The 9,750-nt window shown below is 37.5% G+C and overlaps 1 long non-coding RNA gene across 1 annotated transcript; it reads left to right on the forward strand.

Moving 5' to 3' along the window:
- Window positions 1-691: 691 nt before the first annotated feature.
- On the forward strand, window positions 692-5,197 carry LOC117291916. The gene is made up of 3 exons (XR_004519223.1): window positions 692-874; window positions 2,710-2,806; window positions 3,843-5,197. It is a non-coding gene; the product is annotated as an uncharacterized LOC117291916 (long non-coding RNA).
- Window positions 5,198-9,750: the final 4,553 nt, after the last annotated feature.

The following is a 9,750-nucleotide window of genomic DNA, read 5'->3' on the forward strand; positions in this document are numbered from 1 at the left end:
TGCAACAATAATTGTACACTCTACACTTCTGGGTCAGTTTGACCCAGAATCCGTGTCAATGTGACCCAGAATCCGAGTCATTGTGACCAGAAATTTTGTTAAAATCGGGGATTTTGACTCGGATTCCGGGTCACGTTGACACGGATTGCGGATCAAATTGACCCAGACATGGGTCTGGTCTGGAGTGTATACTGAAAGTCAACTCGGAGTATTCTCTCCGAGTCTTGCTCATCAAAATAAATAATATAATAGAATATTGTCTTTTAAGCAGCAGTCTGCGAGGGTCCACGCCCCATCTCCGTCCAAAACGTTGGAAAACAGCAGGGCCACGAAAAAACGGCTGCCGAAATTACAAATAATACAATAACACATCAGACTTGAGATCATCAAGTACCTGCAACAAAATGGTAGGTTACTTTCCAAGTTTGTTTTCGTAAAACTGCACTGATTTCATGGTGACCTCTTTATTCAAGGTTTGAGAATTGAAGTCAACATAATTGCAGGTGTAGCTTGTTATTATTAGAGCGTTTTCGAATCGAAGGCTCAGGCTCAGGCTTGGGCTTCAGACTGATGCAGCCATTTTGAAGCCGCGTACGAATCGGAGGCTCCGGATCGGGCTTCGAATTTGAGGCTTCGATTTTGGCTGAAAACAGCGCCAGGCGAAGCCTCCTCAAGAGGTGGCTTTGCCAGGCTTCATGACGTCAGATTCGTGATGATAAATCTTTTTCTTGCGGCAGCCATTAAAATCCTCGGTTACCGTTCAATAAAATTGACAAATTTGGCTCTTTTGATTGTGTTTTACTATTAATAACAACAGTCTTCACCTGATATATCACCCATGAGAAGGCGAACAATTTGCATCAATGATATTAAGGTAAGTTTTGATATATAATGTAAATTTTTATGATAATTTACTTCGCGTTAAAAATGACGTGTGCCCATAAACTTAGTGCTGCATCTAATTCGTGAAAATTGTCTTTTGGTTTTATTCTCAACATTTACTGATGAAGATAAGCTACATTCGGGAATTATTTGACAGGATAATATTTGTGAAAGTAGGGCCTGTCTTCTTAACTTGGTTATGGTTTATTTTTCGTTGGCAGAAAATTAAAATTCCTTGTCTGCTGATTAAAAACGACAGTTGTTTATTATTTTTTATAATCCCAAGGCCGAGAGCTGGATAGTGATATTATTAGTTATAAATCTTGCGGTTTCGTTTAAGCTGAACCGATTATTTTATATAAACATTACATTGAACACTCTTGTTACTTATGAATAATATTTCGCTTTGTTCCTTTTTTCAAGAATGTTTTTGTTGTAGGCCTACTTTTTTAATAATAATATTTCATATTGTTTACTTCTGACTGATGTACCGGGTAGTAATTTATTTGAGTTTTCTGAAGGGAAATACATTTCTTAGAGGGCGCTGCACCGCGGCGACCACCTTTTTGTACAGCTAAAAAAAACATTCAACCTGTACAACCTGTTAAAATTAATGACATGTCTGTTGAAGTGGTAAAGGAATGCAAGTATCTGGGAACTGTAATTGATGATCAGCTGAACTGGAACTCTAACACCACGAAAATCTATAAGAAGGCTAATCAACGGTTGTACTTTGTCAGGAAGCTGAAGTATTTTAATGTTAACACCCGGATTCTTAATCTATTTTATCAGAATACTATTTTATCCTTGTTGACTTTTTGTGCAATCACTTGGTTTAATTCACTTTCAGTTTTTAATAGGCAAAAACTAGTTCGCATTACCAAACAAGCCAGTAGGATTATTGGTTCAGACAATGACGGTCTTCAGGAATTAGTTAAGAATAGACTTATGAGTAAGTTCCACTGTATTTTGTCTGACAACACACATCCCCTTTACCCACTGATTGTTCACAACAAATCTGGTAGGATCCGTCAACTAAGCCTTAAGACTAACAGGTTCAAGAACTCATTTTTACCTATTGCTATCCATAATTTTAACTGTGATTTTATTAGATAACTGCAATGCATCCAGCCCTATGTACTGTCTTAATTGTTTATTATTGTTTTATTTGATTTTCTGGCATCTCCTGTGCAATTTGGCCTCTTTTAATTTGGGGAGGGGTCTACTACCCAATCATGCTTTAGCGTTTAACTGTTTGTTTGTTTGTTTGTTTGTTTGTTTGTTTGTTTGTTTGTTTGTTTGTTTGTTTGTTTGTTTGTTTGTTTGTTTGTTTGTTTGTTTGTTTGTTTGTTTGTTTGTTTGTTTGTTTGTTTGTTTGTTTTTTATAAACGTTCATTTTTTTTAACTTACATTAAGGTTATTGTTTATGTAGTATTGTGGTAATTCTTGTGCAATTTTACATTTTAATATTTTATATGTTGCTGTACAATAAGATTGTAAATTTCATGTATTTTTATATACTTGACGAATAAACCATTCAATTCAATTCAATTCAATTCAATTCAATTCAATTCTTGGCAACTAAAAAAAAAGGTTACATGATTACATAAATTTAAATATTAGCCATGAATGAATGAATGATGATACATGTACACCTGCATCAACTTATCAAGCAGAGGCTATATGGGTTGGGTGTTGAGATGGGGGGGGGGGACTTTGCTAGAAAAACACCTTTTGCTTGTGGATTAAGGATTCCAACTTTTTTGTAGAAGAGGACTGGCATTCATCAACATTCTTACTTGTATTAACTTTCATTGTACAATGTAGAGTTGGAAGAGTGACTTTGGTGTGAGGAAAACCACCCGGCCGAGGTTCAAGTCTAATAGGGGCAAAAGGATACTTGAACACTGCCCATATCTGTCAGGTACGGTATGAATCACAAAACTGGTTTTCACCCATATACACCAATGTGTGTTATATAAGCACTGTATACTCAGTACTTACCTGAGTTTTGTGAAAACAAAAATCACAGGCAAATTACTCAGGTGGGATTCGAACCCACAACCTTTGCAATTCTAGAGCAGTTTCATGCTAAACTAGACCACCGAGTTTGCCCAGTAGCTGAGGCAGTTTGAATCCTAAATTTTAGCAGCCGGAACTGCAAATGATATTAAAATTGCACCAGGTTACGAGTATTCAGTTTGGTTTTTACTCCGGTAAGTATTGAGTATATAGTGCAAACACCACATCGGTGTTTATGGGTTAAAACCAAAATGAATACTATAAATATCAAGGCTGTGGTTTTATTCACTCAGAAAAAGACGACGGTCTAAACCCACCCGTATACACTGTGCGTAGTGTGTAATCACACCGCACGACCCACCCGTATACACTGTCACATTGCTGAAGTAATCCGCACTCGTACCACTAACCGCATGCGGAGGCTGTGTACGGGGGCGTCGTGTCGTGCGATGTGCCGGATGTGGTTAATTTTACGCTCAGTGTACAATGTATACGGTAGTTGCGTTTTTTCGGAGTGACAATTTGACTGCCTTAGCAAGGCTTAGCAAGGCTAACCCGACATCCTTTTGAGATGTTTCCAATAATCAGTGGTGATCTGGAGTTCGAGAGACTTCCAAGTCAATCCCCTCTTGAATGTTAACCTTTGTTTTTTATATCTAAGAGGGGGGGGGGTAATAGAAAGAAAACTCTCTAAACCAACATTAAATCCCAAGAGCTAAAAATCAATTTTGTTTAGATACATTGTACAATGATCACCCAAATGGTATGATAATGCTATAATTTTGCAATTTATAATGTTGAGGGCTGCGTTGATTATTTGATCATACATGTACTCAAGCATTGATTATTTGATTATACTCAAGCATTGATTATTTGATCCTACTCAAGCATTGACTATTTGATCATACTCATAAGATTGTATCTTCTTCTCATTTCAGTTACAAGGATCTGCAGAAAAGCATCAATGTGAGAAGCGTAACATGTGCTAGCCAGTTCCGCATCAAAGCGAAAGACCTGTTAGTTCATTTCAGAACAATATAAGATGTCACCAGTAGGCCTGGGCAACAAGTGAAGTTTACTACTCATCTAGTGTCCAAAACATTGTAGTTACGACTTTGACACTAGTTGTGACTATTTTAAACTCCTAAGATACATTGCGGCAAGTTGTTTGCCACAGGCCCAATCAAGTAAAATTTGTGCTAAAAGGATTGAAGTTGTAGGGAATAGGCAAGAGCGACACAATGGGAGACTTTCCAACGCTAGGTGGCAGCAGACTTACCGGGTAAACTTCCATTGTTTACGTAGTTATGAGCTTGCACATAATTCTGCGAACATGGCTTTACCCGGTAAGTCTGCTGCCACCTATCGTCCTAGAAAGTTTCCTAGTCGTGACTGTTTTTTAGTAGTCATGGTAGCACGTCGAGTAACGTGAGTAGTTGAAAAATGGTATTTGTAACTCGACAAGGCAATCAATAGTCTCCACTTCGACACTTGTCTGTCACACTAGTCGCTCAGGCTTAGTCATCAGTAGAGGAAATATCAATGGTGATTAAGCAGAAGAAACTTCACCAGTGTCGATAAAGATATAAAGCTCAATTCTAACTCTGTAAAGTAACATAAAGCAAACTGACCTGTCCTTATTTGCAATTTTTTGCTAGCAACTATTCTACAGCTGATAAATACAATTAGAAAAAACTTGACAATTCCGAAATACTAACCTAACAGTTGACGAAATAATCATGTTTCTTGACTTTAAAGTGGAGATCATCCTAATTGCAATGAACTTAAAAGTTGTTAAGTAACCTAACATTTTCCCAGCCTAATGGGAGAACACAAACAATTATTTATTAGCACCGTCTTTGTAATCTTAAAAAAAGTTATTTAAACAATCAATTGCTGTAAATTGATACTTCTTTTGTTTAAAAGTAACTCAATTTATGATAAAATAAAGTTTTCATTGTAGTGCAGTATAGCTTGTATGCAGTTTTTACTTGATAGTCAGAGTAATGCTATTTTTATTCTAAAAGAATACTATAGTTTTCGAAATTTCCCTGCTTTCCAGTTTCAATGCAAGGCATGTTGTTGACATATATTACAACAAAATAAAGCTATGTTTTCAGAACATTTTTGGTCCGTTTCGTTGTTGATGAAAACAACCATCATTTGTTGGCTTTCACTAAAATAAGTCATTTTACAATCAAGTGAAGCTAAAAAGTGGGCTGCTCTAAGTTATTGAGGTATTTTTACAATATTAAACCATCAGAAAGCAAATATGCGTTTGTTACAATACAAATGGTATGATTATGTGTTTTGTGGTGGTGTTATTTTTTGTTTTGTTTTACAATCATTAAATAAATGCCTCACACACAAAAAGCAGACGACGCACGTTTGTTCTCGTGCATTATTATTTCCCCCATGATCCACCACGAGGGCCACATGAAGCCTAATCCCGTGAAGCCGAAGTGTTCGAAACAATTTCGTCGCCATGTTGTTTATTGTGAAGCCTGAGCCTCACTGAGCCGGAGCCTGAAAATCCCAAGCCTGAAGCCTCAAGCCTGAGCCTTCGATTCGAAAACGCTCTATGTCACCCGGAGAACTGTGTACAAGCTTCGTCTGCATAGCGCCCTCTTTTGAACCATCCTCCCGCAACGCATGTTCATTTAATTTCCGGGGGACAGATTTCCTGATAATGCTGAAGAATCTTTGTTTCTACAATGAGAGGGGTTAATTTACAAGACGAAAGAACTTTATAGACAGATTTCCTTATAATGCTGAAGAATCTGTGTCTCTACAATGATAGAGGTTAATGTACAAGACGAAAGAACTTTATAGACAGATTTCCTTATAATGCTGAAGAATCTTTGTTTCTACAATGTAAGGGGTTAATTTACAAGACGAAAGAACTTTATAGACAGATTTCCTTATAATGCTGAAGAATCTTTGTTTCTACAATGAGAAGGGTTAATTTACAAGACGAAAGAACTTTATTTTGGGATTTCTGCGGAATCGTTAGTCATCTACTCTTCCTGACCGTGGGGATGTACACACATCATAGAGGGCGCGTTCCATGGTTGCAGGCAATCCAACAGGATACACAGTTCTTTTCCTTCAACAAGATAGAAAGCTTGGGAATCACGACTGCCAAATCATTGACTTTTATCAAATATTCAAAATTGTCAGTTGCAATGTCTTGTGATGATCGGAAAAATTGATCAATGGTTGAATGTTTGGGGGTTGGAAAGGGTTGTTTTTCGTATTTTGTGAAACTATATTGTTGGCATTATAAAATAAGAGTGAATGTATACATAACCCACAATGTTTAAAGTTATTTTTTTTTGACTTGCGTATTTGGAAAACAAATTACATGTCTTTTTTATGTTTGTGTTGAAAACCTGTGTCTTGAAGTTAATGGGTTTTTACTAAAAGTAAACGGTAGTCATATCCTACGTGTGGGGTGTATTTGACACGGGGTTATGCACTGCAAAATAATAAAACAAAAAGTCTAAATAACTGTTGTATGCAAACAAAGTAAATCTGTACACTTCCATTATAAATTAATTTCTTCTCTCGTTGTCCTCTCACCACGCCATGTCTCCTTACGTAGTCCTCTCACCACGCCCTGTCTCCTCACGTTGTCCTCTCACCACGCCCTGTCTCCTCACGTTGTCCCTATAACAGGGACTTTCTTCTAGAGGTACTTCGATGATAGTGTGCAGCAAGTCTCTTACTCGTTGGACTTTCTTCTAGAGGTACTTCGATGATAGTGTGCAGCGAGTCTCTTACTCGTTGGACTTTCTTCTAGAGGTACTTCGATGATAGTGTGCAGCAAGTCTCTTACTCGTTGGACTTTCTTCTAGAGGTACTTCGATGATAGTGTGCAGCAAGTCTCTTACTCGTCGGACTTTCTTCTAGAGGTACTTCGATGATAGTGTGCAGCAAGTCTCTTACTCGTCCGTTCTCTTCGCATTTTCTCTCACCATCCGCTTGTCAGCATCTTCTCACCCACATTCTCTGTTCCAAAGGCCTGTAGCATACTGTGTTAAATGACTTTTTCTCCCGAACTGAAGAATTTACCATTTCTTGATAAAACACATAACTCGAAAGAAAACAAAATCATTTTGAGAAAAGTAAGTACAGAGATGAGCTGTGTATCTATAAAACTGGGATCAAAGTGTAAACAGAGGCAGAGATAAGACACGTTATATTAAAAGCCATTGGACATTTGAATGGAAATAAAAACGCCCTCAATTTACACGGAATTGATATAATAAAAGAAACCACCTAAGTTTTCGTGTTAGGCTTTTTCTACCATGGAAGTGGCCTTGCCTAATTATCTAAGGTCACACTTCGAAGCTCGCGAATAAAGACAGGGGTGAGTCTTGGAAGGGGCCTGCTGCACTTTGGTACCCTCTCACTGTGTCTTATTTTTCACCAGCATCTTACAATCTAATTCGATTTAATTAAGAGCAATATCATTAGATACCTTCTCTTTCTCTATCCATTTTTTTTTTAAGGGCCTTCACATTAGGTGGACCTTCGGCCTGGATCGGCGGTTTCTGTTATTACGGAATTAAGTTTCACTATTGGTGGGATTCTCCCTTTAAAACCCGAACATTTGCAACCATCGTCTGATACACTTCCACCCCCGGTGCTCACTTCCCGCTATTCTATAGGAGAGACACTTCTGAGTAATCAAATGAACCAGTTTAACCGACGCAACCATTTTAAAGGTACAGTGCTTCTTTAAAAAATGCATATGATTAAACCTTAATAATTAAACCTTAATTAAACCGAAATAGATTGTAAAACACGATGTAACTCGATGTAATCAACATCTTGACAAAACTTGACCGGCGCTTTTGAATGTTCCTCTTTTTCAGTAAAGTGCGCCTTATAAATGCTGTAGTTTATTATTATGTTGTGACAAAACAGTCTTGTTTATCTTCAGCTCGTTTCATTTGATGTGTTTGCTAAAACAATAAAAACGCTTTTAAAAGATGAATGATTGTCATTAGCCGCGTTTCATTTCAAGGTTGTTTTTAATAGGTTTTCCCGGACAATTTCAGAGAAAAACAGTCTATTTTACTTGCATGCATACATTCGTGTTACAGTGAGTTGGCCTCGTATGGTTTTTAAGAAACAACACAAATATAGGGGCTATACGTTTTATAGCTCCGAAAACGATCTAACAATGTTTCATCATGTGTGTAGACCTGTTTCTGTGAAACTGAAATGCAATTTTTATGTTTACAATTAGTGTCATTTGCCACTTTTTAGTTGAGAGCAATTAAATATAAACTGTCATTTGAGTATGAAAGACGGTTTTTATGCGGAATTGCTTGCCACACGTTGCCATCAAACATGACAAATTACAAAGTAAGTTGTGTGGCCATGGAAATGACGAAAGGCTTTGGTGTAGTTAGCTGGAAATTGCAATGTTTAGCTTTCTGAAAGCCACAGGAAATTCTATGTTCTTTAGTGTCTACTTTTCATTCGGTCTTCGCTATAACATAGGGAAAACCTGACGGTAGTCCAGTTGCATATGACGTCACAACAACAAGCCCAACAAGCCCTCTCATTTGGGTCAATGGCGACCTGCCATTGGCTGGAAGTTGTGTGCGACGCGTTTACACGTTTCTGTTTGATCTCAGTGATGAACTCATTCAGTCATTGCAATGCTCACACGCTGGCAAAACCAGCCTTTAAATGACGTCATCATGAAAGTCTTGGTCATGTTGTCTTTCTTTCTTTATTTATTTTCAGGATTGGGGTTGCCATGTTAGCTAATGCACCATGTACATCAGGGACAATAACAATTCATTAATTCATTCAGTAGATTCATTAAAGGCACTGTACACGTTTGGTAATTGTCAAAGACCAGTGTTCTCACTTGGTGTATCGAATCATAAGCATAAAACAACAAGCCTGTGGAAATTTGGGCTCAATCGGTCATCGAAGTTGCGAGAAAATGACGAAAGAAAAAATACCCTTGTTGGACGAATTTGTGTGCTTTCAGATAGGAATAAAAAACTTCTAGCTAGAAGTCTTTTAATATTTTAGTGAGAAATTACCTCTTTCTCAAATCTACCTTACTTCAGAGCAGTTTCCCACAATGTTTTATACTATCAACAGCTCTCAAATGCTCGTTACCAAGTCGGTTTTTAAGTTAATATTTGTTTTGAGTAATTACCAAACGTGTACCTTCCCTGTAATGCGTGTGGTAGTTTTCAATTCATTCTGTTTGTTTTGTGTGTTGTTGTTGTTGTTGTTATTGTTGTTGTTTATTTGTCTGGGTTATTTTTTCTTGTTTTTCTTGTTTGTTTTGGGTTTTTTTGTTTTTTTTAATTGCTGCCTAAACCATGAACTCTGTCAAAAAACAAAATAAAACTAACACACCTCCCTAAATTGCTTTTTAATTCAAAAATAAATACTAAGTAATACCATAACTAAAATTTGGGCTCAGATAAGAATAACAGTTGCCGGCGGGAAAGACCCTTTTACCGTTAATTAGAAGTCCCAAAAGCGAAAGCGAAGGGTTCAAGCGTATTCCTTGACCCTACCTCTCACTCATCATCGAACCGAACTCACACAATAACACTGACACTGCTCGGCCTAAGATTCAGCACTGATGAAAATTGCTTCTCTCACTTACTAGCAACTTAGACTTGCAAACATCACCGGTCACCAAGCGTAGCGTTTCTCTTGGATACTAGATGCATTACGTCGTTTCCGATCAGCACTAGTGGTTAAACAGACTGTTGGCGAGTCTAACCATTTGTGACGACCATAGGGTTATAGTGTGTACATATAATAATGTATTCCCAATGTGTTGCAGGCAGACACAGC

The sequence above is a fragment of the Asterias rubens genome, chromosome 6, assembly GCF_902459465.1.
Source record: "Asterias rubens chromosome 6, eAstRub1.3, whole genome shotgun sequence".
Classification (NCBI taxonomy): Eukaryota; Metazoa; Echinodermata; class Asteroidea; order Forcipulatida; family Asteriidae; genus Asterias; species Asterias rubens.